This window comes from Brassica oleracea, unplaced genomic scaffold (assembly GCF_000695525.1).
Source record: "Brassica oleracea var. oleracea cultivar TO1000 unplaced genomic scaffold, BOL UnpScaffold01092, whole genome shotgun sequence".
NCBI classification, from domain to species: domain Eukaryota; kingdom Viridiplantae; phylum Streptophyta; class Magnoliopsida; order Brassicales; family Brassicaceae; genus Brassica; species Brassica oleracea.
Genome location: NW_013617658.1, coordinates 3,723 through 12,858, shown reverse-complemented (window position 1 = coordinate 12,858; position 9,136 = coordinate 3,723). Strand labels below are relative to the sequence as shown.

The 9,136-nt window shown below is 38.4% G+C and overlaps 1 pseudogene; it reads right to left on the bottom strand.

The window, feature by feature from the left end:
* Positions 1 to 5,780: 5,780 nt before the first annotated feature.
* Positions 5,781 to 8,919, bottom strand: LOC106320850 (annotated as a pseudogene).
* Between the last annotated feature and the right edge of the window lie 217 nt (positions 8,920 to 9,136).

Genomic DNA, 9,136 nt, shown 5'->3' with positions numbered 1-9,136 from the left:
TACCGACGGAATTCCGAGGAAATTCCGAGGAAACCAAATTTAGGGTTACCTCGGAATATCCTCGGAAATTTCTCGGGAAATTCCGAGGATTTCATTTTCCGTTGGAATGTCCGTCAGAATACCGCTGTTTTCTTGTAGTGTACCGGACTTGATCTCTGAGAATCAATCAGCCTTTGTCCACAACAGGGCCATCACTAATAACATTCTAATCTCACATGAGGTCCTACACTATCTTAAGACATCTACATCATCAAAGCGATGCTCTATCGCAGTAAAAACTGACATGAGCAAAGCCTATGATCGCTTGGAGTGGGATTTTACTGAGGAAGTGATGATTCATCTAGGGTTCCATCCCATTTGGATCAATTGGATCATGCAATGTGTGAATACAGTCTCCTACTCGTTTCTAATCAATGCCTCTGCTATGGGATGGGTGAAACCCCAAAGAGGTATTAGGCAAGGAGATCATGTAATAACCCTCACGAGCAGATAGAATTTTGGTTGAGAAAAATCCCGTTCGACCAGTTTGGAGTTGGTTCAACCAGAATTAAAAATAAAAATCAACCCCGTGAATTATTATTGATGGGACTGTCTCGTGGCCAAAATACCTACTCTTAATAGTTCTGACCAAGTGTTAATTATTATGGTTGAGTTTTATCTAAGATGGACGAGAACCGATGGACGGGAAACATTTTATCGAAAACTGGTCTTGAATACTTTCAGCTGCTTGCGAGTCATGTGCATGTCATGTGCTGCCTGGCTGCTTGCTCCTTCCTGACCTGAATATGTGACTTGAACCTTCCTGATTGTTTGATACATTAAAGTCATGTGAGTTGCACACCTGCTTGAAGTTTCTTCATGGAAAGGAAATGACATTACTTCATGGGAAGGAAACTGTGATTCAGCTCACCACATGTCTCATACTGATCTGAAACTTTTGGCCTTTCTTGCTGACTCTTCTCCTGCTGTTTCCACTGTCATTTATTACCTTGTCCTCTTCCTGGTCGAGCTCATTCATCTCAGAAACAAGAAAGAAAAATTCAGAGAGAAAGAGAGAAAAATATGTGAGGAAAATCAATGAAAAAAATCAGAAAACAATCAGAGAAGAGAAGTGAGCTTGGACGACCCTTTCTCACAATCTTGTGACTTTAATCAGTGATTATTTGTGTGGTAAATAGTTGGAGAGTTGGTGTCCTGAAGTTTAGGATCACCCATGTTCTTCAGCCTTTGATTCTAGTCGGTAAAGATGTAAGTTTCTGTGTGGATCAGTTTTATGTGAGCATTTATGTTGGATTGACTGCGATTCAGCTTTGTTCTGATTGAGTCCGACCTTTTCTTGATGTGGTACTGATCAGGTTTGGCGTGGCTTCATCTTAAAGTGGGGTATCAGTTGAGTTCAGACAGTGTTTGATTTGAACCGGTAAACTGTTTTGCCTTTTGATCCAGATCAGTTTAGATTGTAACCAGCTGGCTGAGTTGTTGTTCTTCCTCTCTGGATTAATTTCTTAATCCCTTGTGTGAATTTATATTAGTTCAGTTCATGGTCCCCTAGCATCTAGACAACTTAGCTGAAACGATTTATGTTTGAAGCGAACTGAAGCAGCCTTGAACTTGCCTTGGTAGCTGTCTTGAATCTTGAACTGTGGGGTTGAACCGGACTGATTAACCTTTGTTCCAACCGTTATGTTATTGGTACAGATGGTCAAGGATAGTGTTCGGATCAGCCGGATCCTTGTGGTGTTTTTAAATCGAGAATATTCCAGAAGTCGAGTGTGATTAGCTTGAGCTCGAGTATAGTCTTCCCTAGCCAATCTCATGGATTTAAAGGTGAGTTTAGATAGATGATTAAAGAGTTATAAATTAGTGTTGCATGATTGAAAATGTAGATGATTGATAGGCTTTATCTCTTGATCAATATTGAATTAGTGAGGTGTTTACTTAGTGTAAACACTTAATAAATATTTATGAATGATCGTAGATGTTTATTCCAAACCTTAGTACTTGTTCTCAAGTACTAATACATATGTATGATATTAACTATATAAGTATAAATCATGTGAAGTCTTATTGTATACTCACTCTCCCGAAAGTTCCCGCATTACCGTGAATTGTTCCTGCCATACGGAACAAGATCACGAAGACACGATGATGGGGTCGCACCCTGGAGGCCGTGTAACTGCATGCAGCGTTAGATGTTCGATCTTGGAATATATAATGTAAATGATGGTTATATTTATCTCCCCGCTAGGCTCGGTTAGCCTTGGTGGTTTTCTGGGTTTAGTCTATATATATATATATTATAAGTATGAGTGAATGGCGGGTGTCGTGGAGATTAAAGATAAGATTCACATCGGTGAAACTATAGGCCTTATATATGCATTCTTATTAGTTATGGAATATATTTCCACTGCATACAAATGGAGTTGATTGCTCGAGATATTACTAATATACGTTGGGGTGCGGGACTAGGCTCACTGAGTAAACTAGTTACTCATGACTTATTTGTGATGCAGGTAACCAGTAGACGGGAGACCTTACTCTAGGACGGAAAGGAACAACATTAGCCAGCGGTAGTTTTATTATCCTTGCAAAGGCGTTTTGATATTTCTTATGTATAAGATTTGTTGACCGAAAACTTCGAGGTTATTTTATAACAAATTTTGTAAGATGCTTTTAAATGATATATAAAGAATGTTTTTAAAATACAAGTTCCATATGATATTAGTCCTTGTCCGGACGAACTAACTATCGGATATTGCTTTTTCTGAAAAGCCTGGAGTTAGATTCAATAGGAGCGTTGGTGGTCTTTGGTTGTTGGTCTAAGGTGATCGGAAGTATTCTGAGATCCTCGGATCGACCATCGAGGAACATCGACCGTGTCATTTCCGGTCATCTACGATCGGGGGTGCCACAGATCCTTTATCCCCCTATATCTTCATCCTCTGCGGCGAAGTTTTCTCAGACCTATGTAGGAAAGCACAAGCTGAAAAGCATATGATGGGCATCCGTGTAGCCACACAAAGCCCAAGAATCAATCACCTTCTATTCACGGATGACACCCTCTTCTTCTACAGAACAAATGCCAAAAGTATCTCCACCTTGAAGCACATTCTTTGCCAATATGAAACAACCTCCGGTCAGAAGATAAATCATCAAAAATCGGGCATCACTTTCTCGAGCAGAACCCTTACTGAACTCAAAGAGAAGAAAAAAGCTGAACTTGGAATACAGGTAGAAGGAGGGGCTGGAAAATATTTAAGTGTGCCTGAACACTTTGGGCGTAAGAAACAAGACCTATTTACATCTATTGTCGACAAGATCAGACAAAGAGCTAAAGGATGGAGCACAAGACACCTCTCCACTGCTGGCAAAATGACCATGCTAAAGAGTGTCCTCTCTTCTATACCCAACCATACCATGCAATTCTTTAAACTCCCACTCTCGCTGTGTAAGAGAATACAGTTAGCGTTGACTAGGTTTTGGTGGGATTCAAGTACCGGAACCCGGAAAATGTCATGGGTAGCTTGGGACACTATGACAAGAGCTAAGAAAGATGGATGCTTAGGTTTTAGAGATATACAATGCTTCAATGATGCCCTCTTAGCCAAACTCAGCTGGCGCATACTGGAATCACCCTCCTGCTTACTAGCTCGGGTTCTCAAAGGAAAGTCTTTCCATGATCAAGAGTTTCTCCAAGTTACACCTCCTGCAAGCTGTTCACATGGCTGGCGTGGATCCTTATAGGAAGAGATCTCCTAAAACAACACCTAGGATGGGCCATTGGAAACAGAGATAAGGTACTAGCTTGGCAGGACAATTGGCTATCTCTATCAGAGTTAGAACGTCCCATGGGACCTATACCAGAGGACGAGTGCAATCTTAAAGTCTCGGATTTGATCTCTATGGAGTCTAAGGAATGGGATAAACAAAAGATTGAAAGATCATTCCCACTTCTCCTTGGCAACATCCTAAGCATCAAACCAGGGGGGGGGGGGGGGGGGTAGAAGACAAGCAAGTCTGGCTACGACACAACTCCGGAACCTACTCTACGAAGACAGGCTATCACTCAGCAATGGAAAAACGAGCTGAAACAGAAACCATGACAACACATCTCAAACAAGAATGGATGAAAGAAGTGTGGAAAATTCAGACTGCTCCAAAACTCAAGCTATTCATTTGGAAAATCAAACACAGAGCACTACCAGTAGGGGACAACTGGAGGCAAGACAGATCATCACAGAGGCTAAATGCGTTCATTGTGATGGAGAGGAAACTATAAATCATATGTTCTTCCACTGCCCCTATGCAGAAAAAAGTTTGGGAATTAATACCTTTCTCTGTTGAATTCACACCATTGCCTCAGAATAGCTTCGATGTTGAATGGAAAAAACTGCTACAAGCAGTAACACTTCCTCCCGTGGGCCTGGGTAAATGTCCTCTACCACCTTGGATCCTCTTGTCACTCTGGTCAGCACGAAACCAAAAACTTTTTCAAAAAAAATCATTCTCTGAACAAGAGACAGTAACAAAAGCTATTGTGGATGCGAAAGAATGACTGGAGGCCCAGACGTAAAGCAAAAATAAATCATCAGATATAACACTTTTTTTATAACAACCTCAAATATAACATAATTATATAAAAAAAACAACAACAAGTGTTAGTAATAACAATTACTGACATTGTTCTAAACAACTACAAAATATATTCGACTAAGATTTCTTCAAAATTAAGATCTTATTCTCCACTTTATTAAATACCCTAACATAAAAAAAAAAAGAATTTTGGTATTTGAAAACTCAATCTATTCTCTTAACATAATCACACTTACAACTTGAACATAGAAGAAAATTTACACAAAATTATATATTTCATAAAACCCGATACAAAAAGTGAAAAACATAGTCTACAAAGAAATCTTCAACCGTCTTCGTTCCCATGAGAGTAAGTAAAATTTTAAATTCAACATCTCATTCAAGATGTTTTAAGTTGTTATTTAACTAATAATTCACATTTATTTGCTATTCAGTGTTTTCGCTATCAACAGAAACAAATCAAATCTAAAACTCATTCCCTGATGATGGATATCTCACCACTTTCAAGTACGTCTACCTATACTATGAATTAAATAAATTTATTTATATTACTAAGTTATGTTCACTGATTTTTCTAAAACAATTTCAGGCACTCCAACTCAAAAAAATCTATCACATCTACATGTCCTCTTCGTCAAAAAGTCCACCAATTTATCTATGAGTTTCACTTTTCTATTTTAAGACCTTAATATCTGCTCTTGATTTACACCAAACTCTTTTACTTTACAACTTATCTCCTGTACTTTATACAACTTTATGCAATTGTTGATCATCATACACGTCGGCGAATGACTCTAGTATATATAATTCTTAAACATCATCAGCATACCAAATTAATAAGAAAATAGATCCAAACATGTAATTTAGTAGTTTGTTTTAAGAAAATAGATTCAAACGACTCAAACCTAAACGATTCTTTTCTTCTTTTATTTTCCGATTAACTTGGCATCAATATTCTTTTCGTGAAACAAGAGAGTATATTTGCAAATAACTCTCCCTTTTTATTTCTTCCGTTTTTTCTCGAACTAATAGTTTTTTTTTTGTATAACGCAGCTGAAGAGAGCACGTGTTGGTCCGTGAATCCATCTCCCTGACAGTGCCCTACCATCGTCATCGTCTCATCGCGTTCTATCTTTGTTCATTGAAACTAGTTCTGTCTAGTTGGGAATAGTATTGAGGACGAAGGATCAGACATAAACACCACTAGCAAGTAGCAAAAACAGCGATCCAAATCCCTGCAATTTAACCCAGAGAAACTGATTTCACCACACGAAATTGCGTTTAAGACAACTATTACAAAGTTCAGAGGACGAAGAAAGAAACCATACCAAGAAAACAGATGCTACTGCCGCAGTCGCGAGCTCAAACCTTGAGGCTACAGTTTTTCCTAGATGATGTAGCTTCATAGCTGCATCAATAATGTTGTGTAACATGCAAGTTAGAAAGAAAGAAATAACAAATACAACACTTTGATAACTTCTTCAATCTATACCAGAACTGTGAATAAGAGTCCAATATGACCACCGGACTCCAAGGAAAAAATTAATATAAAGGGCACGTGTCCATCTTAGAGGTTGAAACTCATTGCTTAAAAACGAGAATTACACAATCCAACTGTCTAGTAGTAAACCGATCATTTTACATTCTGTGAACCTACAAAGTACTGATTCAGTAACTGACATGCCAGAGTCTTTACTTCGATACATCATGACAGGATATAGAACTCACACATGTTCAAAAGTTAAATAAATAAGTCACAACATAATTCATCAACTCCATGAGAATGCATTGTTACCAAACACTATATATATATAAGCAAATAGCAATGCTGATCAAGCTTTAAATACAATGAACACGTTACAAGAGGAGAGAGATCCAGGACTGAGAACGCCACAAGCTGATACCAATCAAGCAAATATAACATCAGTTGGGGTTCCGATCGGATCGAGTTTAGCTTACATGAAGAAGAAAGCGGTAATGACGAGGCCAATCGTCAGTGTGAACACCGATAAAGTCGCCACCGCAATCGGTTTCGCCGCCTTCTCGCCGGAACAACAAAAACGGAGATCCTAAGTGAAGAAGAGATCAATTCAGTATGGAGAACATTTGGACGGATCTAGAGTTACCACTTTTTTTTGGGAGCTAGAGATATATCTCCGTTATGCTTCGCTTCGATCTGAGGAACCGATTTTGAAGCAGTGTTTCTTTGACTGAATGATTCTTTTACACACACACGAGTCGATTCAGTTCAGTAAGCCCAAGATTACTTTGAAAGGCCGTTGGGTAAGAAATGGCTTCACGAAAAAAAAATCTATCAAAAAAACACACACACACACAGTATTTATTCATTGTTTCGTAGATATGGATTTATTACATATCTAGAAAAAAATAGAAATACAAATTTTCAGGAAATGAGGTACTGATTAAACATTCTAAAGAACAGATGAAAACATTATTTTGGGGAATACATAAGTTTAAAACAAAGGGAACTGCGCGTCGAGTATGACAAATGTAACAACGTGGTAAGAAATCCGGACTGGTTTGCATCGCTTTGATCCCCCAATTTCTATTTGTGACTATCCGTCCCGGCATAAAACGTGAAAAGTCGCCGAGAACACATTCAGTATGGAACGTGACACAGCAACTATCACATGTGTAGAACCAGATCATGGTATCTATTTGTTCCTCGCATATATCACACCAATATTCTCCTCCTCTCTTGTTTTTGTTGTAACATAAAAATATAAGATGTTCATCGTACCAGTGTTGTGTTGTTTTTGGCAAAGTAGCACATCTTTTATCTATTCCAAAGCTGCAGTCATCGCAACTAAACAATTGACAGTCCCGTTTATTGCAAGAAGCGCATTCCATATACGTGTTGTTATTGTAGTACAAGGTGCATGGATGACTTTCATGGATGATAGATTCAGAAAGCATGGCACACTTAACATCAATACTGAAGTATTGAAAGTCAGTATACTTGAAACCTTCAGAATATTTTTCACACAATTTACAATAACGCTTTATCTTGTCACAACATATTAAAGTTAATGGTTTGTCGTGATAAAAATGTCGTTTCTTTCTAGAAAGATTAGCGCATGTTTTATGGAGAATGAAATTGCATTGCACGCAGCTATAGAATGCTTGAGAATATATAGGTAAGACACATGCTTCACAACGAATGCTTCCACCGGATATGATACCTTCCTCGTTGAGTTGTAAATAATGTTCCTTGTGACTAAAATGACATATCAAGTTTTCATCTATTACCTTAAATGGTTCGATATCTTGAGGTTCTTCTGGTATCCCTTTCAGTTCTAACTTGTCCCATACATCATCTCGTATTGCACATTTAGAATGAATGACATAATTAGGACAAGTCGAGCAAGAATACGCCCCATAAGACCAGTCAACGTTTTTGCGACAAAATCCGCATACCCAACTCCCAGGACTTAGATGAAGACGTCTAGAAAGACGATGCTCGTGACAGTTGACGTTGATGATCTCCGGTAAGTCAATACAGCTTTGATGAATCATGAAATAACATTGTTGGCATGAATAAGGACTCCGATCACCCGCCATCCCACAAGCATCACAGTCAAAAGATATTTTCCTTGGTGTAAGGCTGAGTTGATGTTCATGAGCCTTAGGAAATAAGATTGTAAGCGGTGGAGGATCCCTCACACAACCAACATCCACACTAAACTTACAGATTGAACAATGATAAAATTTCAACCTTAATTCCTCTCCACAAATAAGACATTTACCATCAGAGAAATGATGTTCTTCCTTGGTGAGGATTTTAAGGGGGTGTTTAGGGTGATATGGGTAATCTATCTCTAAAGCAAGCATTGAACACCTGATTTCGAAATTCAAACTACATAGAGAACATCTGTAATAATACATATCACGACTTCCCCCTCCACAAAAATTACATCTGGGATGATAAAGATCCTTCTCGATAACAAGAGAGTGTTCATGGGCTTTGGGATATTCAATAACATTTGGTGGTGGATTTTTGGCACAAGCCGTATGAAAAACGAAATCACATATAGAGCAATGGTAATATATATTATTAAGCGAAAATTCTCCACATAACTTACAATATTTCGGTCCGGGCCACTCCAAAACGAGAGAGAGAGGATGTGCATGATGAGATGGGTGGTGGATCTCTAAGGTTGCCTCTGCACATTCTTTGTGAAAGAAAAAAGCACACTCATAGCAACGATAACCGTCTTTGACGTAACCACCCCTCCGAGGGCAACCCTCGCAACGGCTAACCCAAGGCGCAGGGTACAAAGGGTGTTTGTGAGTTGGTAATTTTATTCTAATCATTGTGATGAATGATTGTAATAATATCGAGCACGTTGATTAGTATATATATACACCAACTTAGCTTATACATTAAATATTCTAATATTATGCAACAAGTAAAAGATTTTTTATCATAAGCAAACAGCAAGAAAAGAACAGATCCTAAACCCATGCATAGTTTTTTCCTCGAACATAAGCGATCCTTTGCTTTATTGGATAGGAAAACACT